The sequence below is a fragment of the Scyliorhinus torazame genome, chromosome 4, assembly GCF_047496885.1.
Source record: "Scyliorhinus torazame isolate Kashiwa2021f chromosome 4, sScyTor2.1, whole genome shotgun sequence".
NCBI lineage: Eukaryota > Metazoa > Chordata > Chondrichthyes > Carcharhiniformes > Scyliorhinidae > Scyliorhinus > Scyliorhinus torazame.
Window position 1 is genome coordinate 48,513,991 of NC_092710.1, and position 18,028 is coordinate 48,532,018.

At 45.8% G+C, this 18,028-nt stretch overlaps 3 non-coding genes across 3 annotated transcripts; all 3 read right to left on the bottom strand.

Moving 5' to 3' along the window:
* Positions 1-3,370: 3,370 nt before the first annotated feature.
* trnat-ugu (transfer RNA threonine (anticodon UGU)) lies at positions 3,371-3,444 on the bottom strand. The gene has a single exon. It is a non-coding gene; the product is annotated as a tRNA-Thr (tRNA).
* Positions 3,445-3,898: 454 nt separating this feature from the next.
* On the bottom strand, positions 3,899-3,971 carry trnak-uuu (transfer RNA lysine (anticodon UUU)). Its single transcript has one exon. It is a non-coding gene; the product is annotated as a tRNA-Lys (tRNA).
* Positions 3,972-12,770: 8,799 nt separating this feature from the next.
* trnak-uuu (transfer RNA lysine (anticodon UUU)) lies at positions 12,771-12,843 on the bottom strand. The gene has a single exon. It is a non-coding gene; the product is annotated as a tRNA-Lys (tRNA).
* Positions 12,844-18,028: the final 5,185 nt, after the last annotated feature.

Here is an 18,028-nt window from a genome sequence, read left to right on the forward strand (position 1 = left end):
CCCCCGGTAGATTTCATTAAAACGCTCCAGAAATTCCTCTGGCTCTTCAGTCTTCTTAGGTTTTAGGTCTAAGAGAACAGAAAGATTTATGGGCCTTTGAAATGTGTATTCAACGCATTCAAGATCTGTGTCCTTCTATCGTCGTCTAACGCATAGGCCTGCTGAAGTGCGGCATGACTAGCATAATTCAGGTGGTTAAGATAATTGCGGTACTCTGCTGGGGTTAAAATCTGCTGGACTAGGGCCCAGAGGTCCCTTGAATCAGCTTGATAAATTGAGATGGTAGTTCTCAAGGAATCCACAAAGGCAGCAGGAGATTTTTTTCTATCTGGGATTGTAGCCATAATAGCCATCATCTCACTGGGTGTCCATGGGAAGTAAACGTCTATCGTGGGGTTCGCTCCCGCAGTCACTGCGTCGGGGTTTCGCATCTTCCTAATCGGTAACTGTCTCCGAATGTCACCAGGGGGCACTCTAGCTATTTCCCCTGGTTGTTCCAAGACTTCAACGTCTCTCGCTGTCACTAGGGGGTGTTCTTTCTCTTCAAAAGAAGTTGTTTCAGCTTCCTTTGTTCCCGAATCTTGTGGTTTCTCCTTAGTTTGGAGAGACTTAGGTGATATGCTTAATTGTTTCTGGTGAGGGTCAAGCCCCTCTCTCGCTGTCCGAGATCTTGTCCTAGAGCTAACTGGGCTTGTGGGACAGAGTTCCTTTTGCTCTTCTGGTCGTGAAGTTGGTAAATCAGGACCCACACTATCACCCACACTATCATCCAAAAGGGCTTGAGTTTCTGGCATATTTGGAATCTGGGGAGCAATGACTGGGTATATATTATTGTACTCTGGTGGTTCTGGAATGAGCGCAGACCATGCTACAGGTGCAGACGGAACTTTTATTGACTTTTCCAAATTATTGAATTTTTCTTTTTCTGTCAATTCAAGGCCAGCCATTGAACTACGTAGCTCATCTCTTGTTTGGCCCGCGTCTTTCCTGTCTCTACTTGCTCTTTTTTAAATGCACATTCGTTTTTCAAGATCTGTAATGTTTTTAGGTTACCCTGTTCACTAATTGGAATCCCCATTTTAAGGGCATTGTCCTGCCAGCTAGACAACATAATCTTATCTCTTTTCTCTTGACAATATTGCCTCCATAATCCAATTAATTCTTTAGCTTTCATACTTTGATTTTTTCTCCAAATTTGTCCCTGGATTTTCTTAACCATTTCTAGGTCTTTGGTGCCCCCTAGTGGCCATTCATCTCCCATTTTAGTTCTTAACTGTGCTGACAATTTTCTAAAATCCTTCACTTTGTCCGGATACTTATCACATAATATTTGCAGTGGCATGCCTGGATCATTTGTGCTATCCAAGGAATTCCCCATAATCTCAACTAGTCCTCGGAACTGCGTTTTTCGCCACTACAGTCCAAGGAGACAATTTTAGCTTAATCAACTATATTTTTAACACACACACACATGGAGGTGAACCATTTTCAATTTCAAATGTCGCATCGACCTCTCTTAATCGAACCCAACCGAATTAACTCACAAATGAAGTTGAACCATTTATAGTTTTAAATGTCCCATCAACAATATAGCCTACCCAGCCAAATTAACTCACAAATGAAGTTGAACCATTTATAGTTTTAAATGTCCCATCAACAATATAGCCTACCCCAGCCGATTAACTCACAAATGAAATCCCATCAATTAAAATGCTAATCCCCAGACTGACCTGTGATTTCGTCGAGGCGGTCTTTCTGTGCCAACCGCGAGTGACCAGACTAATCAGATGATAAGAAGAGGGGAACAATCAATGTGCGGTCATTTTCCAGTTCTACATTGAGGGCCCTCGTTCCCCATCCTCCTGTTCATAATCAGTCTAATTCTGATTTCGCAGTTGAAACCAGGATCGCCCTGAGAAATCAAGGTTTTCGGCACCAAATGTTGAATCCCAAATGTCTTTATCCGTCAGTCTGGCCTCAATAAAAGTCAAGATGGATTTGCAGGTATAACATTAGTTATTTTATTCAGCTTGCAAGCTACCTAGCCCACAGTGATACAGATAACATGTTGCTCTCTGCAGCCCCGGGAGCTAAGTGAAGGTCCCACACAAAGAGATCAGTACTGATACATTCAAATGGCATCAAGTTTCACATACTCGACACCCATAGGTCATCCTATGTCCCTCCTGACTTGTTTGATCTATTCTGATTGGCTCACTTCCAATCCCTTTCTCCGGCCCCTATCAATGCAGCATCACTCTCATAGACACACCTCTTCCTGCTTTTTTCCATGCGGTCTAAAATCCTTTGTCTCTACTTGCCAGTATCAAAGTGGCTTATTTCTACATTACATTAACTAATATCTCTAAAGTAACTATTTTATATCACATTCGTCACAAGCAGACCGGCAGCCTCCCTTTGGTTTCCTTTCCGAAATTCTTCAACTTGGACACGCATTTTCCCAATGACTTGCGATGTGGCAACTGTTGTTGCGCAGGGACAATGCACTGGGACTTCAAGACATTGAAGAGTAAGGTTAGTTCTCTGAGATATGAGTGGGAAGCTACAGAGATACAGATTGTATTTTAAGAGAGGGAATAAAGGGTGTCATCTGGTGTTTGTTGTGGCAGAGAGTGAACGCAAGTAAGCTCATCTAGTAAAGTAGCAAATTATGCAAATCGCAAATTTCAGGGTGTAAATAGATCTGTCAACGCCACATCTTCATGGAAAACGCCCCATCCTTTATGCCGCCCGAATCGTTCTTGCTAGCATGCAGCAACATATATCGTCCAATAAAAACGCAAATGACTGCAGATGTGAAATCTGAAAAAAAACAGGAAATGATGGAAAATCTCAGTGGGTCTGGCAGCATCTGTGAAGAGAGAACCGAGCTAACGTTTCGAGGCTGGATCACTCTTCATCAGAGTAAATCATTTAATCATTCAATCTTTGCTCACAGACATCGCTGACAGACATTCAAAATGTTCCGACTGGATTTCCTGAGGTCAATCCTGTCGTGCATTCAAAGGAAAATACTGCAGATGTTGTGAACCTGCATGAGAAGCTAAATATGATTGGATTAAAGCTCAGAAAATTAGAGGATGTCTGTGGAGCCAGACACAAAGTTAATATTTCAAATCCGTGTGATCCTTATTCAGAGCTGAAGCGAGGTTACATGCAATGGAGTAGATGAGGAAAATGGAAGTTGCATGAAAAGTGGGAGATATGGAAGTTTGAATCAAGTTTGACATAAATCAAGGGAAAGCAATGTTGAAGGTCAGTACCACAGAAATGTTGTCAACATTTCCTGTGTCCACCATTAAATGAAGAGCATCCTTCACAGGCTACGTACTTTGACCTGAATGTATAAAGGTACTGCTGAGAGTTGAACTCAGGATCTCCTGTTTACAAGACAGGCACTTTAACCATCTAAGCCACAGCACCAATCTGCAAGACAGCTTTGCAAGTTTAGAACAGATTTCAATTGTTTTGATTAAACATCAGTATTGTTGATTTCTCCTGCTGACTTTGAGAGTGCAAACTAAAATATTCATCAGCACTGGCCTTTTGAAACTGTAAAAATTGCAGTTATTTCTGAAAGTTATTAATTTAAAATCAGGTCTGCAGGAAAGAAGTATACAAACAGGAAATATTTTGCGAATTGGGAAGTGATTAAACATGGCCAGAAAACTACAGTGGTATAATGCTGGATAAGACCAGGAGAGAGTTTTTACATTCACAGAAAATCTAGCAAAAATTCTTGAAAATTCTGGACGGCTGTTGCAATTTGGCAAACACGACGTTGTCACGGTTCTTCCACTTTCCTTGAAGCATCCTGCGTTCTTTATATTTATTTCCGACCGTTCATTGTGAAGCAAACGCCTTGAGCCAAAAACAAAACCCTGACAGGGACTTGAACCCTGGACCCTCAGATTAAAAGTCTGATGCTCTACCGACTGAGCTACCAGGGCCCAATCCAAAAATGTTCTCATAGTTCAGTTGAAAGTCTCATATTGTATCTTTTGAATTTCCTTCACTGGTCATTCAGCCTCTCCAGCTCATTTCCCTCGCAAGCAGACCGGCAGCCTCCCTTCAGCTTACTTTCTCAAATTCTTCAACTTGGACTCGCATTTTACCAATGACCTGTGATGTGACAACTGTTGTTACCCAGGGACATGCACTGGGACTTCAAGACATTGAAGATTACACTAGTTCGCTGAGATATCAGTGGGAAGCTGCAGAGATACAGATTGTATTTTGAGAGAGGGAATAAAGCGTGTCATCTGTTGTCTGTTGTGGCAGAGTGTGAACGCAAGTAAGCTCATCTAGAAAAGTAACAAATTATGCAAATCGCAAATTTTCAGGGTGTAAATAGATCTGTCAACACCACATCTTCATGGAAAACGCCCCATCCTTTATCCCGCCCAAATCATTCTTGCTGACATGCAGCAACATATATCGTCCAATAAAAAGGCAAATTACTGCAGATGTGAAATCTGAAAAAAAACAGGAAATGATGGAAAATCTCAGTGAGTCTGGCAGCATCTGTGAAGAGAGAACCGAGCGAACGTTTCGAGGCTGCGTCACTCTTCATCAGAGTAAATCATTTAATCATTCAATCTTTGCCCACAGACATCGCTGACAGACATTCAGAATGTTCCTACTGGATTTCCTGAGCTCAATCCTGTCATGCATTCAAAGGAAAATACTGCACATGTTGTGAATGTGCATGAGAAACAAAAAATGATTGGATTAAAGCTCATAAAATTTGAGGATGTCTGTGGAGCCAGACACAAAGTTAATGTTTCAAATCCGTGTGATCCTTATTCAGAGCTGAAGCGAGGTTACATGCAATGGAGTCGATGAGGAAAATGGGAGCTGCGTGAAAAGTGGGAGTTATGGAAGTTTGAAATAAATCAAGGGAAAGCAATGTTGAAGATCAGCACCACAGAAACGTTGTCACCATTTCCTGTGTGCACCATTGAATGAGGAGCATTCTTCACAGGCTACATGCTGTGACCTGAATGTTTAAAGGCACTGCTGAGATTTGAACTACAGACCTCCTGTTTAGAAGGCAGGCACTTTAACCATCTAAGCCACAGCACCAATCTGCAAGATAGGCTTGCAAGTGTGGAACAGATTTCAATTGTTTTGATTAAACATCAGTATTGTTGATTTCTCCTGCTGACTTTGAGAGTGGAAATTAAAATATTCATCGGCACTGGGCTTTTGACACTGTAAAAATTGCAGTTATTCTGAAAGTTATTAATTTCAAAGCTGTTCTGCAGGAAAGAAGTATACAAACAGGAAATATTTTGCGAAATGGGAAATTATTATACATGGCCAGAAAACTACAGTGGTATAATGCTGGACAAGACCAGGAGAGAGTTTTTACATCAACTGAAAATCTAGCAAAAATTCTTGAAAATTCTGGACGGCTGTTGCAATTTGGCAAACACGACGTTGTCACGGTTCTTCCACTTTCCATGAAGCATCCTGCATTCTTTATTTTTATTTCCGACCGTTCATTGGGAAGCAAACGCCTTGAGCCAAAATCAAAACCCTGACAGGGACTTAAACCATGGACCCTCAAATTAAATGTCTGATGCTCTACCGACTGAGCTACCAGGGCCCATTATAAAAATATTCTCATAGCTCACGTCAAAGTCTCATATTGTATCTTTTGAATTTCCTTCACTGGTCATTCAGCCTCTCCAGCACATTTCCCTCGCAAGCAGACCGGCAGCCTCCCTTCGGCTTCCTTTCTCAAATTCTTCAACGTGGACTCGCATTTTACCAATGACCTGTGATGTGACAACTGTTGTTACCCAGGGACATGCACTGTGACTTCAAGTCATTGAAGATTACGTTTAGTTCGCTGAGATATCAGTGGGAAGTTGCAGAGATACAGATTGTATTTTGAGAGAGGGAATAAAGCGTGTCATCTGTTGTTTGTTGTGGCAGAGAGTGAACGCAAGTAAGCTCATCGAGTGAAGTAACAAATTATGCAAATCGCAAAGTTTCAGGGTGTAAATAGATCTGTCAACGCCACATCTTCATGGGAAACGCCCCATCCTTTATCCCGCCAAATCGTTCTTGCTGACATGCAGCAACATATATCGTCCAATAAAAAGGCAAATTACTGCGGATGTGAAATCTGAAAAAAAACTGGAAATGATGGAAAATCTCAGTGGGTCTGGCAGCATCTGTGAAGAGAGAACCGAGCTAACGCTTCGAGGCTGGGTCACTCTTCATCAGAGTAAATCATTTAATCATTCAATCTTTGCCCACAGACATCGCTGACAAACATTCAAAATGTTCCTTCTGGATTTCCTGATGTCAATCCTGTCGTGCATTCAAAGGAAAATACTGCACATGTTGTGAATCTGCATGAGAAACTAAATATGATTGGATTAAAGCTCAGAAAATTAGAGGATGTCTGTGGAGCCAGACACAGAGTTAATGTTTCAAATCCGTGCGATCCTTATTCAGAGCTGAAGCGAGGTTTCATGCAATGGAGTAGATGAGGAAAATGGAAGTTACGTGAAAAATGGGAGATATGGAAGTTTGAATCAAGTTTGACATAAATCAAGGAAAAGCAATCTTGAAGGTCAGTACCACAGAAATAGAAATGTTGTCAACATTTTCTGTTTTCACCATTTAAATGAGTAGCATTCTTCACAGGCTACGTACTTTGACCTGAATGTATAAAGGTACTGCTGAGATTTGAACTCAGGATCTCTTGTTAATAAGGCACGTGCTTTAACCATCTAAGCTACAGCACCAATCTGCATGAGAATTTTGCAAGTGTAGAACAGATTTCAATTGTTTTGATTAAACATCAGTATTGTTGATTTCTCCTGCTGACTTTGAGTGTGCAAATTAAAATATTCATCGGCGGACTTCCGGTTGCGGTGAGGATGAGCTAGCCGCACGTTTCGGTGGCTCCAGCTCCGACGGACCTTCGGGCTCTTTTAAGAGCCCCAAAGGGGATTTTTTCGGCCGAGTAACCCGGTGTGGGGTGTGTGGGAAGGGAGTCCCCCCCGAACGACGGAAGAAAAAACCGGCGGCGGCGGCTGCAGCCCGAAGAATCTTCGACTATAAGGTCAGAGGGAGAGGAAAACAAAATGGCGGCGGTGAAATCGCAGGCGACATGGGGGCCTGAGCAGGACGAGGTGGTGAGATGGTGCGTGGACCTGCTGAAGAAGGAGGTACTGACCCCAATGCTACAGGCAATTGAGGGGCTTAAGGAGACTTTAAAGACCCAGGAGACAGCTCCGCGTGGTGGAGCAGAAGGTGTCAGGTATTGAGGACGAGGTCCTGGGCCTGGCGGTTCAGACTCAGACGCACGAGGCACTTCATAAAAAGTGTGCTGAAAGGATCGAGGCCCTTGAAAACGGAACGCGAAGGAAGAATCTTAGGATACTAGGTCTCCCTGAGGGTGTGGAAGGAGTGGACTGTGGAGCATACGCAAGTAAGATGCTGAGCTCACTGATGGGTGCTGAGGCCCCTGCGGGCCCCATGGAGGTGGAGTGGGCAGGTCGGATCCCGGCGAGAAGACCAAAAGCGGGAGAATCACCGAGTGCGTTAATCATGCGATTCTACCGCCTTAAGGACAGAGAAGAGGTCCTGAGATGGGCTAAAAAGGTGCGGAGTAGCAGGTGGGAGAATGCGGTGGTACGGATATACCAGGATTGGAGTGCGGAGGTGGCGAGAAGGAGGGCGAGCTTCAACCGAGCCAAAGAGGTTTTGCACAAAAGGAAGGTGAAGTTTGGGATGCTGCAGCCGGCAAGACTATGGGTCACGTATCAGGAGAGACACTATTACTTCGAGACGGCGGAGGAAGCATGGACCTTTATTAAAGAAGAGAAACTGGACTGGAACTGAGGGACTGATGCTGCAGGGAATTGTTATTGTTATTGTTTTTGTTAATGTTAAGGTGAAAGTTAATCGAGAAGTAAACAGGGAAGGGGGGAGACACTGGGTAAATGTGGGTGCCGGTGAGGGGGGAAAGACGGGACATAGTCGGAGAATGGGGAAGGGGAGGGGGAGGGGAAAGGGAGCTGCGCCAGAAGAGGCGGGTCAGGTAAAGTGATGTTCCCGCGCCAGAAAGAATAAGGCGGAAAAACAGGCGCAAGGCGGACGGGAGTTCCCTCACACCGGGGGGTCGAGGAGTGAGGAGGAGTAGCCGGGGTCAGTTGAAGTCAGCTGACTTACGGAAGTGATATGGGGGAGCAATCAAGCTAGATAGGGATCTAGTGGGAGGGGGGGTGGGGAAACTGGGTTGCTGCTGCGGAAATCCAAAAGGGAATGGCTAAAGAGTGGGTGGTCGGGGACGGCGTGCGACGCTGGGGGAGCGAGCGGGAGCGTGGAGGCGGGATATGGGACTGGCCTAGAGAAGGTAATGGCTAGTCGACACGGGAGGGGGGCAGGTAGCCCCCTAGTGAGGCTGATCACGTGGCACGTGAGAGGCCAGAATGGACCGATAAAAAGGGCCCAAGCGCACACGCATTTGAAAGGACAAAGGGCAGACGTGGTTATGCTCCAAGAGACGCACCTAAAGGTGGCAGACAAAGTTAAGCTAAGGAAAGGATGGGTGGGACAGGTGTTCCACTCAGGACTGGACGCAAAGAACAGAGGGGTGGCCATTTTGGTGGGGAAACGGGTAGCATTTGAAGCAAAGAACATCGTAGCAGATAGCGGAGGTAGATATGTAATGGTGAGTGGTAGGCTGGAGGGAATGGAGGTCGTGTTGGTTAATGTGTATGCCCCAAATTGGGACGATGCGGGATTCATGAGACGGATGCTGGGGCGTATTCCGGACCTGGAGGCAGGAAATTTGATTTTAGGAGGGGACTTCAATACTGTGCTGGACCCGGGGCTAGATAGATCCAGCTCAAGGACCGGAAGAAGGCCGGCAGCGGCCAAGGTACTTAAGGGGTTTATGGACCAAATGGGGGGAGTGGATCCACGGCGATTTCTTAGACCTAGGGCTAGGGGGTATTCCTTCTTCTCCAACGTCCATAAAGTGTACTCCCGGATAGATATTTTTGTTTTCGGAAGGTCGTTGATCTCGAGGGTGGAAGAAGCTGAATACTCAGCCATAGCGGTTTCGGATCATGCCCCACATTGGGTGGACCTGGAAGTAGGAGAGGACAGGGAGCAGAGAACACTCTGGCGATTAGACGTGGGACTGAAGACGAATGAGGGAGTGTGTGCAGGAGTGAGGGGGTGTATTGAGAGATACCTGGAGGTCAATGACGACGGCGAGGTCCCTGTGGGAGTGGTCTGGGAAGCACTAAAAGCGGTGGTCAGAGGAGAGCTGATCTCTATTGGGGCCCACAAAAGGAAAACAGAGGCCAAGGAAAGGGATAGATTATTGGGGGAAATTTTAAGGGTGGACAGGGAATTTGCAGAGACCCCGGAGGAGGAGCTGTACAGGGAGAGGAGACGACTCCAGACCGAGTTTGACCTTCTGACCACCAGAAAGGCGGAGGTACTGTGGAGGAAGGCACAGGGGAGGAGGTACGAATATGGGGAAAAGGCTAGTCGCCTGTTGGCGCACCAACTGCGAAAGAGGGCAGCAGCGAGGGAGATAGGAGGAATTAGGGATGAAAGGGGAGACACTGAACGAAGGCCAGGAAAGATAAATGAGGTGTTTAAGACCTTTTATGAGGAACTGTTTAGGTCTCAACCCCCAGAGGGAGAGGAGGGGATGCGGCAGTTCCTGGACCAGTTGAGGTTCCCGAAAGTGGAGGAGCAGGCGGTGGCAGGCCTGGGGGCGCCGATTGAGGTGGACGAGGTTATTAAGGGACTGGGAAGCATGCAAGCAGGGAAGGCTCCGGGGCCGGATGGGTTCCCGGTGGAATACTACAGAAAATATGTGGACTTGTTGGCCCCGTTGATGGCGAGGATGTTCAATGAGGCCAGGGAAGGGGGGACTCTAACCCCGATGATGTCGGAGGTGACGATATCGCTAATTTTGAAGAGAGACAAAGATCCGTTGCAGTGCGGGTCCTATAGACCTATTTCACTATTGAACGTGGACGCCAAGTTGCTGCAAAGGTACTGGCATCGAGGATAGAGGACTGTGTCCCAGGGGTGGTGCACGAAGACCAGACAGGGTTCGTAAAAGAGAGACAACTGAATGTTAACGTGCGACGACTATTAGGGGTGATAATGATGCCCCCAGTGGAGGGGGAGGCAGAGATAGTGGCGGCAATGGACGCAGAGAAGGCATTTGATAGGGTGGAGTGGGAGTATTTATGGGAAGTGTTAAGGAGGTTTGGGTTTGGAAACGGGTTTATTCGCTGGGTTAGACTTCTTTATGGGGCACCAACGGCAAGCGTAGTTACAGGTCGACATAGATCGGAGTATTTCCGATTATATAGGGGAACAAGACAGGGATGCCCGCTGTCTCCATTGTTGTTTGCGTTGGCAATTGAACCTCTGGCCATGGCGTTGAGAGACTCCAGGAAATGGAGAGGGGTGATTAGAGGGGGAGAAGAACATCGAGTCTCGTTATATGCGGATGACCTATTGTTATACGTGTCGGACCCAGCGGGGCGGGGGGGGATGATCGAGGTTATGCGAATTTTGAGGAGGTTCGGGGAATTCTCGGGGTATAGGCTAAACATGGGGAAGAGTGAATTATTTGTGATACATCCAGGGGACCAGAGTAGAGAGATAGAAGGCTTACCGCTAAGGAAAGTGGAAAGAAACCTCCGATACCTGGGGATTCAGATCGCTAGGAGCTGGGGAACCTTGCACAGACTTAATTTGACACGGCTGGTAGAACAAATGGAGGAGGACTTCAAGAGGTGGGAGATGCAGCCTTTATCACTGGCGGGCAGGGTGCAAGCAATTAAGATGATGGTCCTCCCGAGGTTCTTATTTGTATTTCAATGTCTCCCTATACTAATCACCAGGACCTTTTTTAATAAAATAGATAGGAGCATTACGAGCTTTGTGTGGGCAGGGAAAGTTCCGAGAGTAAGGAGGGGGTTCCTTCAGCGTAGTAGGGACAGAGGAGGACTGGCACTACCGAACTTAGGAGATTATTATTGGGCCGCAAATGTGGCAATGATACGTAGATGGATGATGGAGGGTGAGGGAGCGGCGTGGAAAAGACTGGAGAGAAAGTCCTGTAAAGGGACGTGTTTAGAGGCGCTGGTGACGGCACCGCTACCGCTCTCACCTAAAAGGTTTACCACGAACCCGGTGGTGGCGGCAACACTGATCATATGGGGACAGTGGAGGCGACAGAGAGGGGTGCGGGGAGCCCTGGTGGGGTCCCCTATCAGGAACAACCATAGGTTCGCCCCAGGAAGAATGGATGGAGGATTTCAGAGCTGGTACCAGTTGGGAATTAGGAAGGTGGGAGATTTATTCATAGATGGGACTTTTGCGAGCTTGGGAGCATTGGAGGAAAAGTATAAGTTACCCCGGGGAAATTTCTTGAGATATATGCAGGTGAGGGCGTTTATTAGACAACAGGTGAGGGAATTTCCGTTGCTCCCGACACAGGGGATACAGGACAGGGTGCTTTCAGGGGTGTGGGTCGGAGAGGGCAAGGTGTCAGAGATTTACAGAGAGATGAGGGAAGAGGGGGAGGAGTCGGTGGGAGAACTAAAGGGAAAGTGGGAAGAAGAATTTGGGGAGGAGCTAGAAGAGGGTATGTGGGCTGATGCCCTAAGCAGGGTAAACTCCTCTTCCTCATGCGCCAGGCTTAGCCTGATTCAATTTAAGGTGCTACATAGAGCACACATAACGGGGGCAAGATTGAGCAGGTTCTTTGGAGTGGAGAACAGATGTGGGAGGTGTGACGGGAGCCCGGCAAACCACACACATATGTTTTGGGCGTGCCCGGCACTGGAAGGATATTGGAAGGGAGTGACGGGAGTGATCTCGCAGGTGGTGAATGCCCGGGTCAAACCAAGCTGGGGGCTAGCTCTATTTGGAGTTGCGGACGAGCCGGGAGTGCAGGAGGCGAAAGAGGCCGACGTCATGGCCTTTGCGTCCCTAGTATCCCGGCGCAGGATCCTACTTATGTGGAAGGAGGCGAAACCCCCCGGACTGGAGGCCTGGGTAAATGGCGGGGTTTATTAAACTGGCGCAGATAAAGTTTGCCCTGAGAGGATCGGCTCAAGGGTTCACCAGGCGGTGGCAGCCATTTTTCGACTACCTAAGGGAACGTTAGAGGGAAGACAGATGACCAGCAGCAACCCGGGGGAGGGGGGGGAGGGGGGAGAGGGGGGGAGGGGGGAGAGGGGGGAGGGGGGGGTTTAGTTTAGTCTAGGTCAATAGATAATGGGGTTTTGTTACTTTTGTATTGTTAAAAATTTCTATTTTGTTATCGTTACGTTTGTTTTGTAAGAGGGAAAAATGTTGTTTAGAAAAAAAATTTCAGTAAAATATATATATTTTTTTAAAATATTGATCGGCACTGGGCTTTTGAAATTGCAAAAATTGCAGTTATTTCTGAAAGTTATTAATTTAAAAGCAGTTCTGCAGGAAAGAAGTATACAAACAGGAAATATTTTGCGAATTGGGAAGTGATTAAACATAGTGGTATAACGCAGGACAAGACCAGGAGAGAGTTTTTACATTCAATTAAAATCTCGCAAAAATTCTTTAATTCTGGATGGCTGTTTGCAATTTTGGCAAACACGACGTTGTCACGGTTCTTCCACTTTCCATAAAGCATCCTGCATTCTTTATTTTTATTTCCGACCGTTCATTGGGAAGCAAACGCCTTGAGCCAAAATTAAAGCCCTGACAGGGACTTGAACCCTGGACCCTCAGATTAAAAGTCTGATGCTCTACCAACTGAGCTACCAGGGCCCATTTCAAAAATGCGCTCATAGCTCACGTCAAAGTCTCATATTGTATCTTTTGAATTTCCTTCACTGGTAATTCAGCCTCTCCAGCTCATTTCCCTCGCAAGCAGACCGGCAGCCTCCCTTCGGCTTTCTTTCTCAAATTCTTCAACTTGGACTCGCATTTTACCAATGACCTGTGATGTGACAACTGTTGTTACCCAGGGACATGCACTGGGACTTCAATACATTGAAGATTACGTTTAGTTCGCTGAGATATCAGTGCGAAGCTGCAGAGATACAGATTGGATTTTGAGAGAGGGAATAAAGCGTGTCATCTGTTGTTTGTTGTGGCAGAGTGTGAACGCAAGTAAGCTCATCGAGTAGAGTAGCAAATTATGCAAATCTCAAAGTGTCAGTTGTAAGGTTTTCGGGCAATTCGGCCCTTTTTGGACTGCCCAAGAATAAAATCCAGAGACTGTAAACTGGACACTTTTCAGCCAAAGGAACGTAACCAAATTTCTCAGCAGGCTTGGTCCGCTGAGCTGAGTAGGGGCATAGGTATTTACAAACCCCCCCCTCCCCGGAGCTACAAGGAAGAAGGAGCCAGACAACTAGATAAGATTAAAACACAGACAAAGGGGCACGGGAATACAAAGGGGCCTGCCTGCAAGCAGGACAATGGGATGGTCATAGCCCCATGCAGATGTAAATGACTTGGCCTCCACCAGAGCAGAATCCAATCAACACCCCATCAACATAGCGAGGTGAGAATAGCAGCGATCTCCAGAGCAGATGGAAGACTTTGAAAATCTTCACAAGAGAGCTTAACCTTGTTATCCCAAAAAGCAGACAGTCTGGGCTCAGTATATTGCGCTGGAAAAGCCCCTTGAAGACAAACGGTAGAAAAAAACCAAGTTGGAGGCGGACCTGGCGGAGGTACTCCAATCTTGACAGAAGCCACCGGCAGGAACTCACTGGGTGGAGGGGGCGGAGTCGGCGCCAAATTCAAATCGGGACAGGTCTGCCTGGCTGGAAGGAGCGGACCTGCGAGGAGAACCTGGAAGTCAACAGGTCTGCCCGGCTCAAAGGGGGCGGGGCCAGCGGGAACTTTAAACCTTACCAATTCAATGCAAAAGGGGCTGGCCGAACACAGGAAAAAGCCAGGTAAAACGGATATAAAAGGGGCTGTGTTGGGATTGAGGCTCTCTTGGCTTGACCTCTCCACCTTCGACTTGACCTCCTGCAGCCTGTGACCGTAAGTACCCTGCAGCAGCTTGCGAAACTCCCTTGACTTTGATAGTGGTTGAGGCTTTGGGGCAGGGGCTTGATTTGTGTTTTGTGCCATTGCTAAACCTGTGTAACAATAAGATTTTACGTTGTGTCCGTTATAGTACTTCCTGAATAGACTTAGTTTGTGTTAGAGTTTAAGATTTTATTATAATTTCTTCTGTTTGATGATTTCGACCTGGGTTTTGCAATAAACCTCGATTTGCTGATAATTGGAGTCGTTTCAATTCTTCAATCTCTCACCAGTGATCTCTGACCAAGTCATTGCTAAGATATTCCTCACCTTAGTTCCGGGGTCGAGAATCTAGGGTCATCTTGAACGATTCGAACCCGTTCACTCAGGACAGGCTGCTGGTTAGGTAATAAACAGCAGTGTCCTATTCTCTCTCTTGGGAAAGCTACTCCAGCGAAGTAGGAACCGGGTGGGTGTTGCACCACCGACAAGAGAGAGAATCACCTGGGCATTGGTGGGGGTCTGGATATCTGTGTGATATAAGCCTCAGGCTTCCGGTTAGGGATAAACGGCAGGCTTGATTCAGTGCTCTCTTCCGTGGAGGTGTCCCAGTGCGGCATCCCCTGGCCTCTGATGTTTCAGTGCCAGCTGGAGAGAGACACACACAGATACTCTAACCCCTGATATCGGCCCAGTAGTGGAGTAGCAGAGATGGAACCCTCTACACAGGGTGTAAATAGATCTGTCAACGCCACATCTTCATGATGCTTTACCGACTGAGCTACCAGGGCCCATTTCAACAGTTCTCTCATAGCTCATGTCAAAGTCTCATATTGTATCTTTTGAATTTCCTTCACTGGTCATTCAGCCTCTCCAGCTCATTTCCCTCGCAAGGAGACCGGCAGCCTCCCTTCGGCTTTCTTTCTCAAATTCTTCAACTTGGACTCGCATTTTACCAATGACCTGTGATGTGACAACTGTTGTTACCCAGGGACAAGCACTGGGACTTCAAGACATTGATGATTACGTTTAGTTCACTGAGATATCAGTGGGAAGTTGCAGAGATACAGATTGTATTTTAAGAGAGGGAATAAAGGGTGTCATCTGTTGTTTGTTGTGGCAGAGAGTGAACGCAAGTAAGCTCATCTAGAAAAGTAACAAATTATGCAAATCGCAAAGTTTCAGGGTGTAAATAGATCTGTCAACGCCACATCTTCATGGAAAACGCCCCATCCTTTATACCGCCCAAATCGTTCTTGCTGACATGCAGCAACATATATCGTCCAATAAAAAGGCAAATTACTGCAGATGTGAAATCTGAAAAAAAACAGGAAATGATGGAAAATCTCAGTGGGTCTGGCAGCATCTGTGAAGAGAGAACCGAGCTAACGTTTCAAGGCTGGGTCACTCTTATTCAGAGTAAATCATTTACTCGTTCAATCTTTGCTCAAAGACATCGCTGACAAACATTCAAAATGTTCCTTCTGGATTTCCTGAGGTCAATCCTGTTGTGCATTCAAAGGAAAATACTGCACATGTTGTGAATGTGCATGAGAAACTAAAAATGGTTAAAGCGCCTGTTTAGTAATTGGGGATCCTGAGTTCAAATCTCAGCAGTTCCTTTATACCTTTACGTCAAAACAAGTCACCTGTTATGAAAAGCTCCCTATTTAATGGTGAATGCAGAGTTTATTGGCAAAATCTCCATGGCACGAACCTTCAAGGTGCCCTCCCTACTCTTATGTCAAACCTTTCATAGCTCCATTTTTCACACACCTTCCATTTTCTCATCTACTCCATCTCATCTACTCCATTGCATTTGCTCCTCACTTCAGCTCTGATTAAGGATCACACGGATTTGAAATGTTAACTCTGTGTCTGGCTCCACATATATCCTCTGAATTTTTGAGCTTCAATCCTATCATGTTTAGCTTCTCATGCAGATTCGCAACATCCGCAGTATTTTCTTTGAATGCATGATAGGATTTACCTCCGGTAATCCAGAAGGAACATTTTGAATGTTTTTTAGCGACATCTGTGAGCAACGATTGAATGATTAATTGATTTACTGTGACGAAGAGTGACCCGGACTCGAAATGTTAACTCGGTTCTCTCTTCACAGGTGGTGCCAGACCCGCTGAGAGTTTCCGTCATTTCCTGTTTTTCTTTCAGATTTTACATCCGCAGTAATTTGATTTTATATTGAACGATTCATGTTGCTGCACGTTTGCAAGAACGACTCGGGCGGGATAAAGGATGGGGTTATTTTCCATGATGATGTGGTGCTGACAGATCTATTTATATCCTGAAACTTTGCGATTTGCATAATTTGCTAAGTTTACTAGATGAATTTATTTACGTTCACACTCTGCCACAACAAACACCAGATGATACCTTTAATTCCCTCTCTCAAAATACAATCTTTGTCTCTGTAGCTTCCCACTCAGATCTCACCGAACTAAACGTAATCTTCAAAGTCTTGAAGTCCCAGTGCAGGTCCCTGGGTAAACAGTTGTCACATCACAAGTCACTGGTAAAAAGCGAGTACAAGCTGAAGAATTTGAGAAAGGAAGCCAAAGGGAGGCTGCCGGTCTGCTTGCGAGGGAAATGTGCTGGTGAGGCTGAATTACCATTGAAGGAAATTCAAAATATACAATGTGAGACTTTGAAGTGAGCTCTAAGACTACGTTTGGAATGGGCCCTGGAAGCGCAGTCGGTAGAGTGTCTGACTTTTAATCTGAAGATCGATGGGTTTAAGTCCCTGCCTGGGCCTCAACTTTGTCTCAAGGCGTTTTTGTTCCCAATGAACGACAGGAAAAAAGAATAAAGAATGCAGGGTGATTTTGGGAAAGCGGATGAACCGTGACAACGTCGTGTTTGCAAAATTGCAATTGCCTTCGACAACTTTCAAGAATTTCTGCTAGATTTTCAGTTAATGTAAAAACTCTCTCCTGGTCTTGTCCTGCATTATACCACTATAGTTTTGTGGTCATGTTTAATTCCTTCCAATTCACAAAATATTTCCTGTTTGTTTACTTCTCCCTGCAGAATGCTATAATCTAATAACTTTCAGAAATAACAGCAATTTTTGCAGTTTCAAAAGTCCAGTGCCGATGAAATTTGCACTCTCAAAGTCAGCATGGAGGAGAATGCTGAGCCCCAGGCTAATAGAATAGATGGCATTGAGGTACGTAGGGAAGAGGTGTTGGCAATTCTGGACAGGCTGAAAATAGATAAGTCCCCGGGACCTGATGGGATTTATCCTAAGATTCTCTGGGAGGCCAGGGAAGAGATTGCTGGACCTTTGGCTTTGATTTTTATGTCATCATTGGCTACAGGAATAGTGCCAGAGGACTGGAGGACAGCAAATGTGGTCCCTTTGTTCAAAAAGGGGAGCAGAGACAACCCCGGCAACTATAGACCGGTGAGTCTCACGTCTGTAGTGGGTAAAGTCTTGGAGGGGATTATAAGAGACAAGATTTATAATCATCTAGATAGGAATAATATGATCAGGGATAGTCAGCATGGCTTTGTGAAGGGTAGGTCATGCCTCACAAACCTTATTGAGTTCTTTGAGAAGGTGACTGAACAGGTAGACGAGGGTAGAGCAGTTGATGTGGTGTATATGGATTTCAGCAAAGCGTTTGATAAGGTTCCCCACGGTAGGCTATTGCAAAAAATATGGAGGCTGGGGATTGAGGGTGATTTAGAGATGTGGATCAGAAATTGGCTAGCTGAAAGAAGACAGAGGGTGGTTGTTGATGGGAAATGTTCAGAATGGAGTACAGTCACAAGTGGAGTACCACAAGGATCTGTTCTGGGGCTGTTGCTGTTTGTCATTTTTATCAATGACCTAGAGGAAGGCGCAGAAGGGTGGGTGAGTAAATTTGCAGACGATACTAAAGTAGGTGGTGTTGTCGATAGTATGGAAGGATGTAGCAGGTTACAGAGGGATATAGATAAGCTG